Source organism: Lynx canadensis, chromosome F2 (genome assembly GCF_007474595.2).
Source record: "Lynx canadensis isolate LIC74 chromosome F2, mLynCan4.pri.v2, whole genome shotgun sequence".
Taxonomy (NCBI): domain Eukaryota; kingdom Metazoa; phylum Chordata; class Mammalia; order Carnivora; family Felidae; genus Lynx; species Lynx canadensis.
The window spans coordinates 74697639-74715688 of NC_044320.2; the positions used below are offsets into that span (position 1 = coordinate 74697639).

The 18050-nt window shown below is 43.9% G+C and overlaps 1 long non-coding RNA gene across 1 annotated transcript in view; it reads right to left on the minus strand.

Annotated features, from left to right (window-relative positions):
* The window catches only part of LOC115506174, a 72000-nt gene extending 54846 nt beyond the window's left edge, over positions 1-17154 (minus strand). The window contains exon 1 of the long non-coding RNA XR_004343183.1: positions 17003-17154. This is a non-coding gene — a long non-coding RNA (uncharacterized LOC115506174). The remainder of the gene's footprint in view (positions 1-17002) is intronic.
* Between the last annotated feature and the right edge of the window lie 896 nt (positions 17155-18050).

An 18050-nucleotide genomic window follows, 5' to 3' on the forward strand; every position in this document is an offset into this window, starting at 1 on the left:
TCCATGGGCTTTAGGAAATGAGAGCACATTCTCTTACAAAAGTTCATTCTCAAAAGTAAGTCTTTCCTTTCCTTGATACTGGAAAAGACACAGATCTTGGCTTAACATAAGAAAGAACTTTCTAATAGCAACAGCTGCGCAGGATCAAATGACTCTTGCTTTGACTCGTGAAAATGGACTTTCCCATTTCTGAAAATCAACAGTTAATGACTAAATTATCTAGATTCCTTCCTATCCTTAAAAATATCTACTTAGGGCTCATTCTTGCAATAAATCTTTATTGAAAACCTAAGTGTAAAGTATAAATATTTTTGAAATTAATGAATGCACTTTTGACTCACAAACAGAACGCAGCAAGAGAAAAAGGAAACAGGAGAGTTGGGAGAATTTGGAAGAAGAACAATGAAAAGTAAATGGAAAAGCCAGGAAGAAAATGGAGAATATCTTTTCTAAGAAGAATTATACCTAAGGCTGGAACATGCTTTTTCTGGAAGGAATATTAGAAACTTCTTGGAATAAGGAATGAGAGCACCTGAACAAAAAGGCAAGACTGAGAACAGCAGATTCTTCCAGCGAGGCTCTCTACTGGTCTTTGGGTCACTTGGGTATGCAAGTCTTAGTTGAGGGCTGAATGATCCAGGACATTGGGGTTCTTGAGAAATGATGTGGAGAAAGAAAACTATAATAAGCTAATTAGAGAGCAGAGGAAATTTTGGGCTGAGGACCAACTCCTGAAGTGGGGAATTTTTATTGTGTTTCTCTTCTAAGTTATGTGAGAAGGATTATCTTTCTTATCCATTCACACTGTTTCCCTTGGCCTCCTGTGGAGACAGACTTGTCTTAGATAATGCTGTTAACATCGAATGCTAAGTATGGTCTTCAAGTGCATTCAGAATGAAAGCAGAGTTGGCCCAGGAAAGCCACCCATACTAGGGGCATATGGATGGTAAGAAAAAAAAATACTGGGTTGGAGTTAATATGGCAGAGAAGTAGGGGGACCGGGATTTCCCTCCTCCCCCAAACACAGTGGTATTGAGGTCAGAACACCGGTAACACCCAGGAATACAGGCTGCCTGGTGGGATCAAAGTGCATGTATGCAAGTTGGAAAAGATAAAGAGGTGGGCAGCATACGCATGGGGGGGCGGGCCTTCTGTGGAGAGACAAAAGGAAGAGAAAGAGAGGCGGTGCAAGTGTGGTATTGTGTTTGGACAAGAAGACCACGGACTGGGGAACGAGAAATATGGAGTTTCTACTTTGCAAACAGCCTCAGGAGCTGAAGGTAAGAGTTTTCAGGGGTGAGCGACTTTCAACCCAAGCCACTGCCATGTGTGTGCACCTGGGGGTGGGGGTAGAATGAGGGGAGCCGGCCACTGGGAGTGGTAGTGATCTCAGGAACAAACTGGAAGAGCAGTCCCCTTCCTTGAGTGCCGTGGGAAGAGGGTAGATTGCCCTCCCAAGGACCAAAGACTCCGCAGGGCCAGCCTGAGGCCCTTTGTCGGCTGAGCGAGTTGTGCTAGCCCAGAATCCGGTCCACACAGTGTGGGGTCCTTTAAGACATCGGGATTTGGATCCCAGCGAGTACCTAGGAGGCGCTGGAGACTGGAGCAGGACAAGCTGGCCGTCAGTGCTACTCTGTGAGGGCTGCCGGGATAGTGTGGTTTGAGACACCTGGTCCTGGGAGGAGAGATCCGGGTGTCACCATTTTCTCCCCATCACCAACATGGTGGGGCTTCAGGGAGCAAGACAGCGGCCCCTAGTGGTGGCAGGACCTGCTTACACCAAGCACCGCCCTTCTGTGCCTGGTAACTGCTTATCTACCCCAGTGGGACTGACATTGACCAAACCAGATGGGCCTGTCTCCAGACCTGCACAGCCACCGGTCCCTGGCACCAACAGGCAACTGTCCTTCGGTTTTGTATGTTAGTCTATTTTTTAAAATTATTTATTATTTTGGGGGTTTTTTCCCCCTCTATTCTTTTCTTTCCTTCTCTTTTCCCTTCTTTTTCTTTCTACCCTCTTTTTTTTTTTCTTCCCTTTGGAATCAGGCTCATAGTTCCAGATTTGATTTTTGGTCAATTCTTACTACATATATATATTTTTTATTTTCTCTTTCTTTCTCTGTTCTGGTTGTTCAATCAGGCATTTTTCCTCTCCTCTTTTTACACCTTTTCTATATCTCTGTCTTCTTTATTTTCCTCTCTCTCTTTCTCTCCCTGGATTAAGTCTTATAGTTTCTTTGAGTCTCTGCCTGGTCTTCTTTTTTCACCCTTTTCATTTTTCTCTTTGGATAGGATAAGTTCCCCTTTCCCTTTTTTACTTTTTTCCAGGGTTACTTCAATGAACAAATCAAAGCACAGCTGGTACAAGGTCCAAACAATCTACCATTACGAGTACGGAGATAAAGCAACCAGAGTCACAACACCAGAGAGCATGCAACACACTCCAAAAACACTTCCTGAAGGGCCAGGCCCTGGATAGCGTATGACCCCTTTTTAATATAGTAGTACTCGCAGGTGCGAGACACATAACAAGCTATTAAAACACATAAAAGACAGAAACCTAGCCAAAACGATGAAACAGAAGAATTCTCCTCAAAAGGACATCCAGGAAGAAATGACAGCCAGAGAATTGCTCAAAACAGATATAAACATATCTGAACAAGAATTTAGAATAATAGTCCTAAGATTTGAAAAAAAGCATAGAAGGCAGCAGAGAATTTATTGCTTGAGAGATCAAAGACCTAAGAAACAGGATGAATTAAGAAATGTTGTAAATGGGGTGCAAAATAAACTAGATACGGTGACAACGAGGATGGAAGAAGCAGAGGAGAGAACAGGTGAATAGGAGATAAAATTATGAAGCTGAACAAAAAAGGGAAAAGAAATTACGAGACCATGAGGGGGAAATTAGAGACCTAACTGATTCAATGAAATGAAATAATATTTGGATCATAGGAGTTTCAGGAGAGGAAGAGAGAAAGAAAGGGGCAAAAGGTTTATTTGGACAAATTATAGCTGAAAACTTCCCTAATCTGGGGAAGGAAAAGATATTCAGGTCCAGAAGATACAGAGAACTTCCAAATCAACCAAAACAGGTCACCACCATGACATATCACCGGCCTAATACAAAGATAAAAAGAGAATTCTGAAAGCAGCTAGGGACAAACAGGCTTTAACCTACAAAGGTAGACACGTGAGGGTCGTAGCAGACCTGTCCCCTGAAACTTGGCAGGCCAGAAGGGAGTGACGGGAAATATTCAATGTTCTGAATAGGAAAAATATACAGCCAAGAAGACTTTATACAGCAAAGCTGTCATTCAGAATAGAAGGAGAGATAAAGGCTTTCCCAGACAAATAAAAACTGAAGGAGTTCATGACCACTAAACCAGCCCTGCAGGAGATCCTAAGGGGGACTCTGTGAGTGGAAAGCAGTAAAGACTACAAAGGACCGGAGACATCACCACAAACAGGAAAGGTACAAATAATACAATGGCACTAAATCCACATCTTTCAATAATCACTCTGAATGTAAATGGACTCTATGCCCCATTCCAAAGACATAGGGTATCACAATGGATAAAAGAAATGATCCATCGATATGCTGCCTCTAAGAGACTCATTTTAGATGGGAGAACACCTGCAGATTGAAAGTGAGGGGATGGAGAACCATCTATCATGCTAATAGATATCAAAAAAAAAAAAAGAAGAAGTAGCCATATTTATATCAGACAAACTAGATTTTAAAACAAGATGGTAACAAGAGATGAAGAAGGGCATTATATCATAACAAAGGGGTCTATCCATCAAGAAAAGCTAACAATTATAAATGCTTATGCCCCCAATGTGGAAACACAAATATATAAATCAATTAATCGCAAACATAAACAAATGTATAGATCATTTATAATTGTAGGAGATCATTGTAATTGTAGGAGAATTTAGTATTCCACTTACAACAATGAACAGATCATGTAGGCAGAAAATCAGTAAGGAAACAATGGTTCTGAATGACATATTGGACCAGATGGATTTAACAGGTATATTCAGAACTTTTCATCCAAAAGCAGCACAATACACATTCTTCTCAATGGAACATTCTCCAAAATACATCATATGCTGGGTCACAGACAGTCCTCAACAAATATAAAATAATTGAGATCATACAATGCATATTTTCAGATCACAACACTATGAAACTTGAAATCAACCACAAGAAAAACTATGGAAAGCCCCCAAATACATGGAGGTTAAAGAACACCCTACTAAAGAACGAATGAGGGGCGCCTGGATGGCTCAGCCAGTTAAGCATCCGACTTCAGCTCAGGTCATGATCTCACGGTCATGAGTTCAAGCCCTGCATTGGGTTCTGTGCTGACAGCTCAGAGCCTGGAGCCTATTTCGGATTCTGTGTCTCCCTCTCCCTGCCCCTCCCCCACTCATGCTGTCTCTCTCTCTCTCTCTCAAAAATAAATAAACATTAAAAATAATTTTTAAAAAAAGAATGAATGGGTCAACAGGGACATTAAAGAAGAAATTAAAAAATATATGGAAGCAAATGAAAATGAAAACACAATAGTCCAAACTCTTTGGGATACAGCAAAGGCAGTCCTAAGAGGAAAATACTTTGGAATCCAGCCCTATCTCAAGAAGCAAGAAAGATCCCAAATACAGAATGTAACTTCACACCTAAAGAAACTAGAAAGACAGCAGCAAAGAAAGCCCAAAACCAGAAGAAGAAAAGAAATAATAAAGATTAGAGCAGAAATAAACAACATAGACCTCAAAAAAAAAAAAAAAGTAGAATAGATCAATGAATCTAAGAGCTGGGTTTTTTTTTAAAAAATAAACAAAATTGATAAACCCCTAGCCAGATGTCTCAAAAAGAAGAGGACCCAAATAGATAAAATCACAAATTAAACAGGACAGATCACAACTAACACCACAGAAATACAAACAATTATTAGAGAGTACTATGCAAAATTATATGCCAACAAACTGGACAATCTGGAAGAAATGGACAAATTCCTAGACACCCACACACTACTGAAACTCAAATGGGAAGAAATAGAAAATTTGAACAGACCCATAACCAGTGAAGAAATTGAATCAGTTATAAAATATCTCCCAACAAATAAGAGTCCTGGGCCAGATGGCTTCCAAGGAGAATTCTACCAGACATTTAAAGCAAAGTGAATACCTATTCTCAAGGTGCTCCAAAAAATAGAAACAGAAATAAAGCTTCTAGACAAATTCTATGAAGCCAGCATTACCTTGATTCCCAAACTACACAAAGACCCCACTAAAAGGGAGAATTACAGGGCAATATCCCTGATGATCATGGATGCAAAAGTTCTCAACAAGATACTAGCAAATCTAATTCAACAGTATATTAAAAGAATTATTCACCATGATCAAGCAGGATTCATTCTTGGGCTGCAGGGCCGGTTCAATATTCACAAATCAATCAACATGATAGATCACATGAATAGAAGAAAGGATAAGAACCATATCCTGTCAATAGATGCAGAAAAAGCATTTGACATAATACAGCATCGTTTCTTAATAAAAACCCTCAAGAAAGTCAGGATAGAAGAAACATACTTTAATATCATAAAGGTCATATATAAATGCCCAGAGCTAATATCATCCTCAATGGGGAAAAACTGAGAGCTTTCTTTCTGAGATCAGGAACACGACAGGGATGTCCACTCTTACCGCTGTTGTTTAACATAGTGTTGGAAGTCTTGGCCTCAGCAATCAGACAACAAAATGAAATAAAAGGCATCCAAACTGGCAAAGTTAGGAAGTCAAACTTTCACTCTTCACAGATGACATGATACTCTACATGGAAAACCCAAACGACTCCACCAAAAAATTGCTAGAACAGATACATGAATTCAGCAAAGTCACAGGATACAAAATCAATGTACAGAAATCTATTGCATTTCTACACACCAATAATGAAGCAACAGAAAGAGATACCAAGGAATCGATCCCATTTACAATTGCACCAGGAACCAAAAAATAACTGCAAATAAACCCAACCAAAGAGGTAAAATACCTGTATGCTGAAAAGTCTAGAAAGCTTCTGAAAAAAATTGAAGTAGATGCAAAGAAATGGAAAAATATCCCATGCTCATGGATAAGAAGAACAAATATTGTTACAATGTCGATACTACCCAAAGCAATCTATACATTCAGTGCAATCCCAATCAAAATAGCACCAGCACTCTTCACAGAGCTAGAACAAACAATCCTAAAATTTGTATGGAACCACAAAAGACCCCGAATAGCCAAAGTAATGTTGAAAAAGAAAACCAAAGCAGGAGGCATCACAGTCCTGGACTTGAGCCTATATTACAAAGCTGGAATCATCAAGACAGTCTGGTATTGGCACAAAAACAGACACACAGACCAATGGAATAGAACAGAGAATCCAGAAATGGACCCATAAATATATGGCCAACTAATGATAATAGCACAAAAATGGAAGAGGTCATACAGCCATATAGGAATAAAGTTTGTGTCTTTCACTGGAATTAAAGTAGCATAAATCTTTTAGGTTAAGACATTGTATGTCCCAGAAAAAAACCTTTAAGAAAATAACTCTGGGCGCCTGGGTGGCTTAGTCCAGGTAAGTGTTCACAAATGGATTTCGGCTCAGGTCACGATCTCGTGGTTTGTGAGTTTGATCCCCGAGTCAGGCTCTGTGCTGGCAGAGAGAGGGGGGATTCTTTCTCTCCCTCTCTCTCTGCTCCTCCCCTGCTCATGCTCTCCCTCTGAAAATAAATAAATAAATAAATAAATAAATAAATAAATAAATAAATTTTTTAAAGTATATTATAGACTATAACAACACTAGAATACATTTTTTTTTTTTTTGCTTTCATTAAGATACATTGCTGATAAATTATTTCTAAACACAGTTTTTAGTAACAAGCTGATAAACTTCCTGGAACGATTTTTCTAAAAACATTAACTCCTGATACAATCCAGATGCATGTAGGTCTATATTTAATTTTAAGTGCAAATGTGTACAATGGCATTTTAAGATTTTCTCTGACATTTCCTATAACATGTGGAGGTTGTACAAGGAACCAAACTGTCCTTCATAATTGGTTCATAATTCAGAATGCCTGCTGGTGTATTCTGTCACTGTATCTTCAATTATAAGGGGCAAAATAATTTTTTTAAGTTTATTTTTTTATTTTGAGAGAGACAGAAACAGCGTGAGCAGGAGAGGGGCAGAGAGAGAGAGAGAGAGAGGGAGAGAGAGAATCCCAAGCAGGCTGCACACTGTCATTGTAGTGCCCGACTTGGGGCTCGAACTCACAAACTGTGAGATCATGCCCTGAGCTGAAACCAAGAGTCAGACGCTTAACCAACTGAGCCACTGAGCCACCCAGGTGCCCCCAAAATAATTTTTAAGTTGTTTTCCTCACTAATAATTGGTTCACATGAAACTGCGACTGAAACGTGTTTTTTCCATCCAGTGCAAAAATATTTCATTTTTTTAAATGTTTATTTTATTTTTGAGAGAGAGAGAGAGAGAGAAAGTACGAGAGAAGGCATGGGAGAGGGGTGGAGAGAGAAGGAGACCGAGGATACCAAGCAGGCTCCGTGCTGACAGCAGAGAGCCCAAGGTAAGGTTTGCACTCACAAACCGCGAGATCATGACCTGAGCTGAAGTCAGACGCTTAACCACCTAAGCCACCCAGGCGCCCCTCCATCCAGTGCAACAATCTTTAAATTTAATTTCTGTTTCCAAGCCTGTGACTGTTGGCTCTGCAACACAAGAGCAGCTCTCACAGCCAGCAGTAATAAATCTTTGAGGAATTCTAATAACTCTTTGATGTGCTTGGTTGCAACGGCGTGTGCACTTTGCCTAATGATTTGCTGACAAAGTTCACCGCCTGAGAACGGGCCATGTCTCTTCCGGTGCTCAGATGGGAGATTTACTATTTGTGCGGATGCCTCATTGCCGGGGACGATGAGCAAGACCGCCTTCCACCCCTGGTCTTGACATTGCCCCCAAGTGGGGCTCGCTGTCTCCCGCAGCCGCCTCCACACCCAGGGCTGCTGCCAGGAATCTGGGCGCGGGTTCGGGCCCAGCCACCTCCTCGGGCTTTGTGGTACCCCTAACTGCCCCAGGGCGTGCACACGCACGCAGAGCCACCTGCTGTTTGCGCACTGGCCCCTCTGTGCACGCCGCCCCCCATGTGCACGCCGCCCCCCAGCTTACTGTCCCTACTCACGCACATGCTGCATTGTGCTATGGAGCTCAACTTCCACAAGCCAAGTTCGAAGGTAAATGGTAACAAATTTTTAGGCAGCAAAGGCAGACGCTACACCGAGTACAAGGGCCTCCTGAGCACAGGGCTTTGAGCTGCCTTACATGTCGAAGGTTCTCGAAGCGCCCCCCCCCCCCCCCCCCCCCCCCCCGCCGCGCCAGATCTCCTGCAAGAGAGATCGCGCGACGGCTGGTTCAAATTCAATTCCCAACTTACCACCGACCAGACCTTCACCAAGGTTGCCGGGCCCTGGTTTTCTAATCTGTAAAAGGAAAGCAGTAACATGCCACAACTCAGAGAAACGAGGCCACGGACCGACATAGGATGGGGTTACGGGGGTGGGCGGCCTGCTTTACAATAATCCGTGTAAAGCTCTTAGCACAGTGCCTGCCATAGAGTAAAAGCTCAATAAATTATAGTTACTGATATTTTGCTGCCCGTGATGAGAAGCAGGAGAGCACCGTGGTCGAGATGGTCGCCCCGGTGAGATTCCAGCCCTGGTGCCGCTGATGGCCCCCTGTGACTCTGGGCGAGTCAACCTCTCTGAGTTTCGGGCTTCTCCTCTCTAACAAAACTGTGATTACTACAGGCAGAGAGCTTAGAAAAGTGCCAGGCACGTTGCAAGTACTCGGTTTCCGGCCATTCGTAGTTTTCATTACCATCGTCGATTCCTCCTAACAACCGGAACAGGCGTGTGTGGCCCCGCTCCCGTTGCGGATAAGAAACCGAAGCTCCGAGAGGTCAAGTAGCAGCTTATCCAGCGTCACACGGACCTCCAGGCGTGGAACCAGCTCTCGAACCCATGCTACGCCACCACATCCAGCCCCAGAGCCTGGACTCATACACTTGCTCTCCCCCAGAACACAAGCCATTCACAGAACCGAGGCACCTGCCCGGGCAATGAGGCTCCCCACACGGGCCCGGGTTATCCGGCAAGACCACGGCAGAAAACTTCTGGGCGTAACTGATTTCCAAAACCCTTCCTGCCCTAACATCCTATGAACCCCAGTCCGAATTGGATTTACATCGCTTTTTGACTTTTCCACGGTTGCACTTCACTCACCTGCAGCGTCCACAGTATACGCAGACGTGCCTGAAATGCCCGTGACGGACGGAGCGGATCAACCGACAGACGCCCGGGGCGGGATCAACCCTGACTGCAAGCCAGCCGTTCGCTCACCTCCTCCGGTCCTGCTGAGCCAGGGCCCGGTGCAATTTTTATCAGGCTTCCCCACCCGCCCCCTGGAACCGCTCTCCCCGGGCACAGCCCTGTTTCTCCACGGGCCAGGCTGGGCTCCAGCCTCAACCCGGAGGGGCCCCTGGCTGGGAGCGGAGAGGGGACAAAGGCAGGCCCCACAGAGTGGGAGAGAGGTCAGGGGCGGTGCCTGCTGACCCCCACAGGGGGCAGGTGTTGGTCCCGCCCCCCGCAAGGCGCACCTCTTGTCCGGAAGGTTTTACTACCGTCACACTTCACACTGTGAAGGTCAGATTGTGGCGTAGTATGTGCAAAACCCTTAATTATGAATTTGATGATGTGGAAGCTCTTGGTGAATTAATCCCTTAAAGAGCATGAGCGACTGCTCCACGTTGGAGGAATCAGTGAGGGTCTAAAAGCAAAGAGATTGGAGGCTCCTGCTGCACGTGCGGGGCTCACGGGGAGCACCGTGGGTTGGGGGCGCTGGGTGGAAGGACGCGTGGGGGTAAGGATGGAGGACTGGGAGTGGGCGTGTGCACACTGGGGCGTGGGCAGGGAAAAGGCACCACGTGCTCAGTCGGGGAGCCCCCTGCACCTTCGCCTGCCGCCTCTGTCCTTTGCACCCACAGGTGCCTCTGGAAGGGTCGCGCTGTTCCCAGCAGGCACGAGCCTTCGCCATTCAAGGCTTCAATTCAAGGCTTCGTGATTCAACCCTCCTGCGGAGCCGGCATTTCAAAATCCCACTTTGGGGGCGCCTTGGGGGGCTCAGTCGGTTAAGCATCCGGCTTCGGCTCAGGTCAGGATCTCGCAGCCCCTGAGTCCGAGCCCCGGCACCGGGCTCTGTGCTGACAGCTCGGAGCCTGGAGCCTGCTTCGGATTCTGTTTCCCTCTCTCGGCCACCCCCCTGCGTTTGCTCTCTCTCCCTCTCAAAAAATAAATGAACATTTGAAAAAACAAATCCCACTTTGGCCCTGCCAGAATGAGAGATGCCACAAGAAACCCAGCCCAAGCGAAAGCTGGTCACATAGGACTGGACTACACCTGCTCTGTGGGGACTGCATCAGCCAAAGGGGCTGCGGAAGGAAGGACAGGAGACCTAACAAGGTCGAACGGGCAAAGCACACCGCGTGGCACAACCAAGCTGCAGCCTGACGAAGGCTGAAAGATACTCTCAGTGACAAAATAGCACCCCCCCCCCCGATTGCATCACCATCACGGGCGACGATAAAATATTGGTAAAACAAAGACTACTTAAAATAGTTGCCAAGATTTTAATCTGCTGAAAACAAGCACAACGTGGTTTGTTTGTTTGTTTATTTTTTTCAGTACACTTCTGATCGAAAGACAACATATATTCAGGAAAGTGCCAAGTGTATATCCAGCTTGATAGTTTCTCCGCAGGGAACACACCTGTGCAAACTTTGTCCAGATCATGGTGTTGAACAGGGCACCACCCAAGCCTCGCCTGAGCTCTCTGTCATTACTCCACCTACATAACCACTGGCCTGATAAACATCACTGGTTTTGAACTTTGGATAAGTGGTTCCACGCAGGATCTACGTATGTGTGTCATTTCTCTGCTCGACATTATGTTCGTGAGGTTCTTCCCCAAATTGTGCAGATAGCAATACTTTACTCCTTGTTGTTGTCATAGAATATTCCGCTGTATGACCCTGCCACATGTTACCTGGATATTCGCGCCATTACAGATAACGCTAAAACGAGCACCTAGGTATGTCATTAAAATGAGGTTAACCTAAGTCACTAAGGGCCCTTCCAACTCGAAACTAATTTCTAACCGTAGAAATTTGTATTTGATAGCTGGATATTCTGTTCACTTCTTTCCATTGTTTCTGGCTAGATAAAACAGGTTTTAAAAGTTTTGCAAATTAGTAACAAATTAATTATAAAATCCATTACTAAAATCACTAAAATGCTAAAAGGGTCATTGTAAAGGCAATTAAAAAAGCAATACAAAAACATGAAAGAAAGAAAACTTGGTATATGTCAGTGGTCTTAAAACCAGTTTGAAAAGCCCCTAAGACAACTTTTATCTTTCTTTGTTAATTTTTTTAATGTTTATTTATTTTTGTTTTTTTTTTTTAATTTTTTTTTCAACATTTATTTATTTTTGGGACAGAGAGAGACAGAGCATGAACGGGGGAGGGGCAGAGAGAGAGGGAGACACAGAATTGGAAACAGGCTCCAGGCTCTGAGCCATCAGCCCAGAGCCCGACGCGGGGCTCGAACTCCCGGACCGCGAGATCGTGACCTGGCTGAAGTCGGACGCTTAACCGACTGCGCCACCCAGGCGCCCCTAATGTTTATTTATTTTTGAAAGAGAGAGAGACAGAGCGTGAGCGGCGGAGGGGCAGAGAGAGAGGGAGACACAGAATCCAAAGCAGGCTCCAGGCTCCGAGCTGTCAGCACAGAGCCCGACGCGGGGCTCGAACCCACGAACTGTGAGATCATGACCTGAGCCGAAGTCGGACGCTCAACGGACTGAGACACCCAGATGCCCCTTTTTTAACTCCTTTAAAATAATCAGTCTGGAAAAGGAGCTAGGAAATAAGAAAGTAACATTGCTGCGGGTTAAGCCTATGTTGTGCTGGTGTTTCTCAGGAGGTGGGGGAGAGGATCTATCTGCCTGTCCTGTGTGCTCATATACTGGGGAGAATAGACAAAAACACAAAGCCTGTAAAAGGCAAGAGGGTTGGCTGGGAACCATCCACATGAGCCCAGAATCCCAGAAAGTGTATCCTGCCTGGAGAGGGAGGGGGGCACCCTAGACTCCGTGCGTTGGGGCCAGGATTTATATCATCTGTGTTACCTCCACTGCCCAACAAATCTAAGCCAAACAGTGGGTTTAAAATGCTCCTGACAGAATATATTGGGGTGATGGGAAGCACCCCAGTCATGCAAAACTGTATAAATTTACCAAAATTAAACTGTACACTTAAAATAAGTGAGCTTTCTAGCGTGCAAATTGCACCTCAGTAAAACTTTCGAGGGTGGAGGTTGGAGGAGGGGGCGGACCACCTGCCTAGCTCCTCATCCCGATCACAGATTCCACCATCAACAACTTTTTCTAGAACCAATACAGGAAGTTGATGCCCTTCGCCACTAGTATTCACACTGATCAAAAGTAGAATCAAAAGGGAAGAAAAGAGGGGCGCCTGGGTGGCTCTGTCGGTTAAGCATCCGACTTCAGCTCAGGTCATGATCTCACAGTTCGTGGGTTCGAGCCCCGTGTCGGGATCTGTGCTGACAGCCCGGAGCCCGGAGCCTGGAGCCTGCTTCGGATTCTGTGTCTCCCTCTCTCTCTGCCCCTCCCCTGCTCACGCTCTGTCTCTGTCTCAAAAATACATAAACATTAAAAAAAAAATTTAATAAAAAAAGGGAAAAAGAAATTCAAGATGCTCACGCTCTGTCTCTGTCTCAAAAATAAATAAACATTAAAAAAAATTTAATAAAAAAAGGGAAAAAGAAATTCAAGAAGAGAAAGGCAGGATAAAAAGAGGAGAAAATTTATGTGTGCCATGAGACATGGGCTGTGTTTGAGTCGCCTTCCAACATGTTTGAGCAACCGAGGCACAACAAACCAGGTGAAATCTGCATAAACTCATTACCATAAATTCATGATCGCTCAGTGATGGGTTCTTTTGAAAGCTCTTCAGAGGTGATAACGACCTTGGAATAAATAGGGGAACAAAAATAAACATATAACACTGCTTCTCTTTGTGTTTTTCCAGGAGGGGCAGACTGGGGAGGCTTTGGCTCTGAGCCGGACCCTCCAGAGAAATGTCATTCACAGCGATATCCAGTCGTGTCTCTCCAGAGCCGGACCTTTCTGAAACTTCTCAGTTTCCTTGAAATATGATTACTTCCCCAAGAAGGTGGCAGTACAAATGCCACACCCCCCTCCCCGCCTCTTTCAACGCTTGGATTAATTATTCTTCCTGTTTTGGGGGGTTTTTTTGGGGGGGGTTGCCTTATTCCTGAGTGGTGTTCCTCTACTCTTTCACGTGAGTCGCATGTACCTGTTTCCTGATTCTGGTCCAGCTTGCACTGCTCCCGTCTTGTCATGGGACAAACCAAATCTACCTTTAAGCTAGGTCTGTGCTGTTCTGAAAATGCTATAATCTCCTTCCACCAAAATCAAGACAGCATTCCCCAAATAATACATTCTGGTAAAACTACTATATTCTGAATGTGTCATCAGGTGACTAGATTTCTTCCACTATTTTGTAAAGAAATCCCCAAGGCCCATGTGTTCTTAAAATGAGTCCTTTTTAAGAAAATATGTACTTTTGTTTTTGAGAGAGAGAGAGCACGCAGGTGGGGGACAGGGGCAGAGGGAGAGAGAGAAAGATCTTAAACAGGCTCCACACTCACGGCGCACCCCAATGTGGGGCTCGATCCCATGACCCTGGGATCATGACTTGAGCTGAAATCAAGACTCAGAGGCTCAGCTGACTGAGCTACCCAGGCTTCCTGAAAGTATGTACATGTTAATCATTATTTTGGTTTTTGATATTATAAAATAATGCATGGCATTTATAAAAAGTCTAATACGGAAACATCTATCATAACATGAGAAGCCTCACTACATGCCTCTCACTCAATTCTGTTCCCCTCTGTGGTAACCACTGGGAATGGTTCTGTCTGTACTTACACACACACACACACACACACAGAGTCACACGCTCACAATGTACTTCGGTTGTATACAATGTACACCATGTAACTTCAATGGAGTAATTCTGTACTTTTTGTTCACTTAACACACCCTGGAGATCTTTTCCTCATGGTAAAGATAGTCCTAACTTCATTGCTTTTGTCTACTTCCTAGAATTCTGTTAGGTGACTATACCATGAATCAGGGAATAGATGGGCATTGAAGTAGTTTCTAATTTTTTGCTATTGCAAATCAGCTTCGGTGATTCTTAGACTTGAAAGAGAAGCATTACAAGGCACAACACTCACTGCCCAGTTGCCTTCCATAAAGGGTGTGCCGGCCCATGAGAATGTCCGTGTTCTCACATGCTCACCATTCCTGGAGTTTTAGCTAACTTTTTAATATCACAGGATCGATGAATGAATAAAAAACACTATTCCTATTCAATTTGCATTTTCCTGAATATCAGGAAAATTTAGCACGTTTTCAGAGGTTTTCAGTCATTTGTATTTATTTGCCTATGAATTGCCTACGCATTTCTTTTTAAGTTTGTAACTTAATTCTAGTTAGTTGACACACAGTGTTATATTAGTTTCAGGTGTACGATATAGTGATTCAACAATTCCATACATCACCCACTGCTCATCACAACCAATGCCCTCCTTCATTCCAATCCGTACTTAACCCATGCCCCCACCCGCCTCCCCTCTGGTAGCCCTCAGTTTGTTCTATAGTTAAGAGTCTGTTTCTTGGTTCGTCTCTCCCTCTCTCTTTAACCACTTTGCTCATTTGTTTTGTTTCTTAAATTCCACTTTTGAGTGAAATCATATGGTATTTGTCTTTCTCTGACAGCCTTATTTCACTTAACACCATACTCTGTAGATCTAACCGTGTCATTGCAAATGGCAAGATTTCATCCTTTTTTCTGGCTGAATAATATTCCATCGTATATACTGCCTCTGCATTCCTCTACCCATTTTTCCGACTGCCTTACTCCAATTGGCTTCAAGAAATGCTATCAAGTATGGCTAATTATCAATTCTTTATGTGAAAATATTTTCTCCTACTCTATTGTGTGTCATTTTACTTTGTTCGTGATATTTCTTTGCTGTGCAGAAGTTTACATTTTTTATGGAGTCAAAGGAACGACTGATGGGATTTCCTTGCCTAGCCCCCAATTACAAATTGATTGTCCTATAGTTGATTCCAAGACTGTCGTCGTTTTGTTTTTACATCAAGACTCTAATTCCATCCGGGTGCCCCATGTTCTATTTCCATTGTCTGTGTTCGTTTACTGAATGGGAGTTACTCAGGAATTCCATTGAGAAGAAGGGCCCTTTCTGCAATGCCTTCCCCAGGTTTGTCTTAGGTTAAGGTGTCTTTTGCTGTGGTTTCTGGAAATGGAATCCATCTGCTTACTAAGTTCCAGTGAGTCCTCACTGGTAGTCCCTTTCTTTCTTTAAGCACTATTATGTTTTTATTCACATTTTTATATCTTCCTTTTCATTTCAACGGAATCTTGGAAGAAAATAGGATATAAGTGCATCTCTCAGTCTGCCATCTTGAATGGAAATGTCTGTGTATGTAGGCTCTAAACAACATTTGTATTGGGAAATACAAATATGTACATAATGGAAAATTCGGTAAATACAAAAAAAACACAAAGGAAAAAAATTCACTATTTAAAAATGATACTATGCTTTGAAAGCTAACATTGTGTACTTTCCTATGCCCTTAAAAAAACATGATTTTATTTTTTCAAAAATGGCTGTGAGTACTCCATTTGCGCCTATTTGCCAGAAACTAATGGTCAATTTGCTTTTTTAATGACACACTTATTTCCAGAAGAGTAATACAGTACAGTCAAAAGTCTCCTTTCCAACCCGTGACTCCCTTCCTGGAGTTAACAAAAGATACCTGATTATTTTGTAAAGATAAAGTCCCATTGGTAGAATTGGGTGAGAAGCTATTTACCTTTCCAGCTCTTGAGACATACTGGTTCTCCAGCAATGTATAAATCACATCATCCCTTTATGAAGGCTTGCTCTTTTTTCTAATATTTGTTATTTTGGGGGGTTTGGGGTTTTTTTTAAGTTTATTTATTTATTTATTTTGAGAGAGAGAAAGAGAGGCAAAGAAGGGAAGGAGCAGAGAGAGGGAGAGACAGAATCCCAAGCAGGCTCCATGCCGTCAGCAAGGAGCCCAATGCAGGGCTCGAACCAAGGAACTGTGAGAGCATGACCTGAGCTGAAATCGAGCATCAGACGTTTGACCAACTGAGCCCCCAGGTGCCCCTAATATTTGTTATTTTGGAAGGGAAGAAACATTCTAATATTCATTTTGCTAAGGATGAAGTTAGAGCATGTTTTCATATATTCATTAGCCTAGTCTACATCGTTCAGCGTTAAATGGGCTTTTCCTAGCCTTTGCCGCAAAGAACCTTTTAAAAATACTTTCTCACCTCTCAGGCTTATAGTCAACGCACTGAGTTTCCCCCACATCAAGTAAAATTGGATTGGGGTCTTCTCCAAACACGAAGGTCTCCACTTCCTTTAATGAAGATACCATCAGTGAGGCTGCCCAGTGCTTTCTATTCATATTTGTTTTAATGAGATTTCTAATAATGCTCGCGATTTCTTTCCCGAGGTCTACTCTGAACTTCTCACCAGAAAGTAAAGTAACAGCCCAGAATTTTGTCCAGAGAAAACACGGAGAGTACGTAGGCTGGTGTTTTCCACTGGCTGCCCATCTGATTTCTTACAGGCAGGAGGTGTGATCTGAAGGCCATGACCAATTCGTCTAGGCCAGAGTCCACTGCCACTCCCTGGTGTCACTCACCTCCACACGTTGGCCCATTCTGTCTCCGAAGCCTGGAACCTCTCCTCATCCAGAATGGCCCCTACTGTCCACACGCCGGGCACAAGGCATATATGCCTATCATTAGAATAAAAAAACCATCAGAGACCAGCCTTCAAAATTCCCCGAGCAGACAAAACCAGTGTCGTTATGAAAGCAAAACCGAATTTCAGCTTATTTTGTAAGACTCCCTTGACCTGGCTTCTTTCTTGCCTATACCTCTGACAAAACTCGAACTGTTTCCCAAGGTTGGTATGTGGTAACCACTGACCCAGTTTCCTATCATTTAAGAAGATTCCGACATTACAACCAATCGCAGCGAAGAATAAAGTCACTGCGTTCTCACTGTACAAGCTGCTTTCGTATGAGACTCATTCCACGTTTTGGTCTGTGTGTGTGTTTCCAGCGTGCAAACTTTCTGGTGTGTGCGCAATAAGCTTTGGCTAATTGCTGGTTCGGTGATTCGCTGGTTTTATGCCTGTTATTTCTGAACTTTCGACACTATCATCCATACATGTGCGGTTCAGGAATGAGTCTCCCCATCGCTCCGAAAAGTTCTGCCGTTCTCCGGAGCCGTACAGAGTCTTGCACGGCACATACCCTCATGCGATGATTACAGAGCTAAAACCAGGGCACCCCCGGCCTGCCCCATTCACCTTCAGACAGCACAGCTAAGCAAATGCTTTCCCCAGCTCACCGCAGCCTACAGAACACAAGTAAGTAACCTCCTGCGTGCTGAAATGACATTCAAGGCTCTTCCCTGCACCTGCTTTTCCAGGCTCATACAACCTAGGGTTCCTTCGTAGGGAAAACTGTGCGGTTCTTTCCACACCCAACTGGCTAACCTGCTCTCCTTTGAGCCTTCACAACACTGACGTGTGTCCCTGGGTGAATTCCAAATGCGGTCTTACCCTCACTCCCCGGTTTTCCTTCAACACCCCATAACTCACTGATATTTCAGCTTCTAAGGCCACCCAGCAAACTCCACCCTATATAATAAAGCCTTTCAGCAGTGATGTGTGCGGTATTA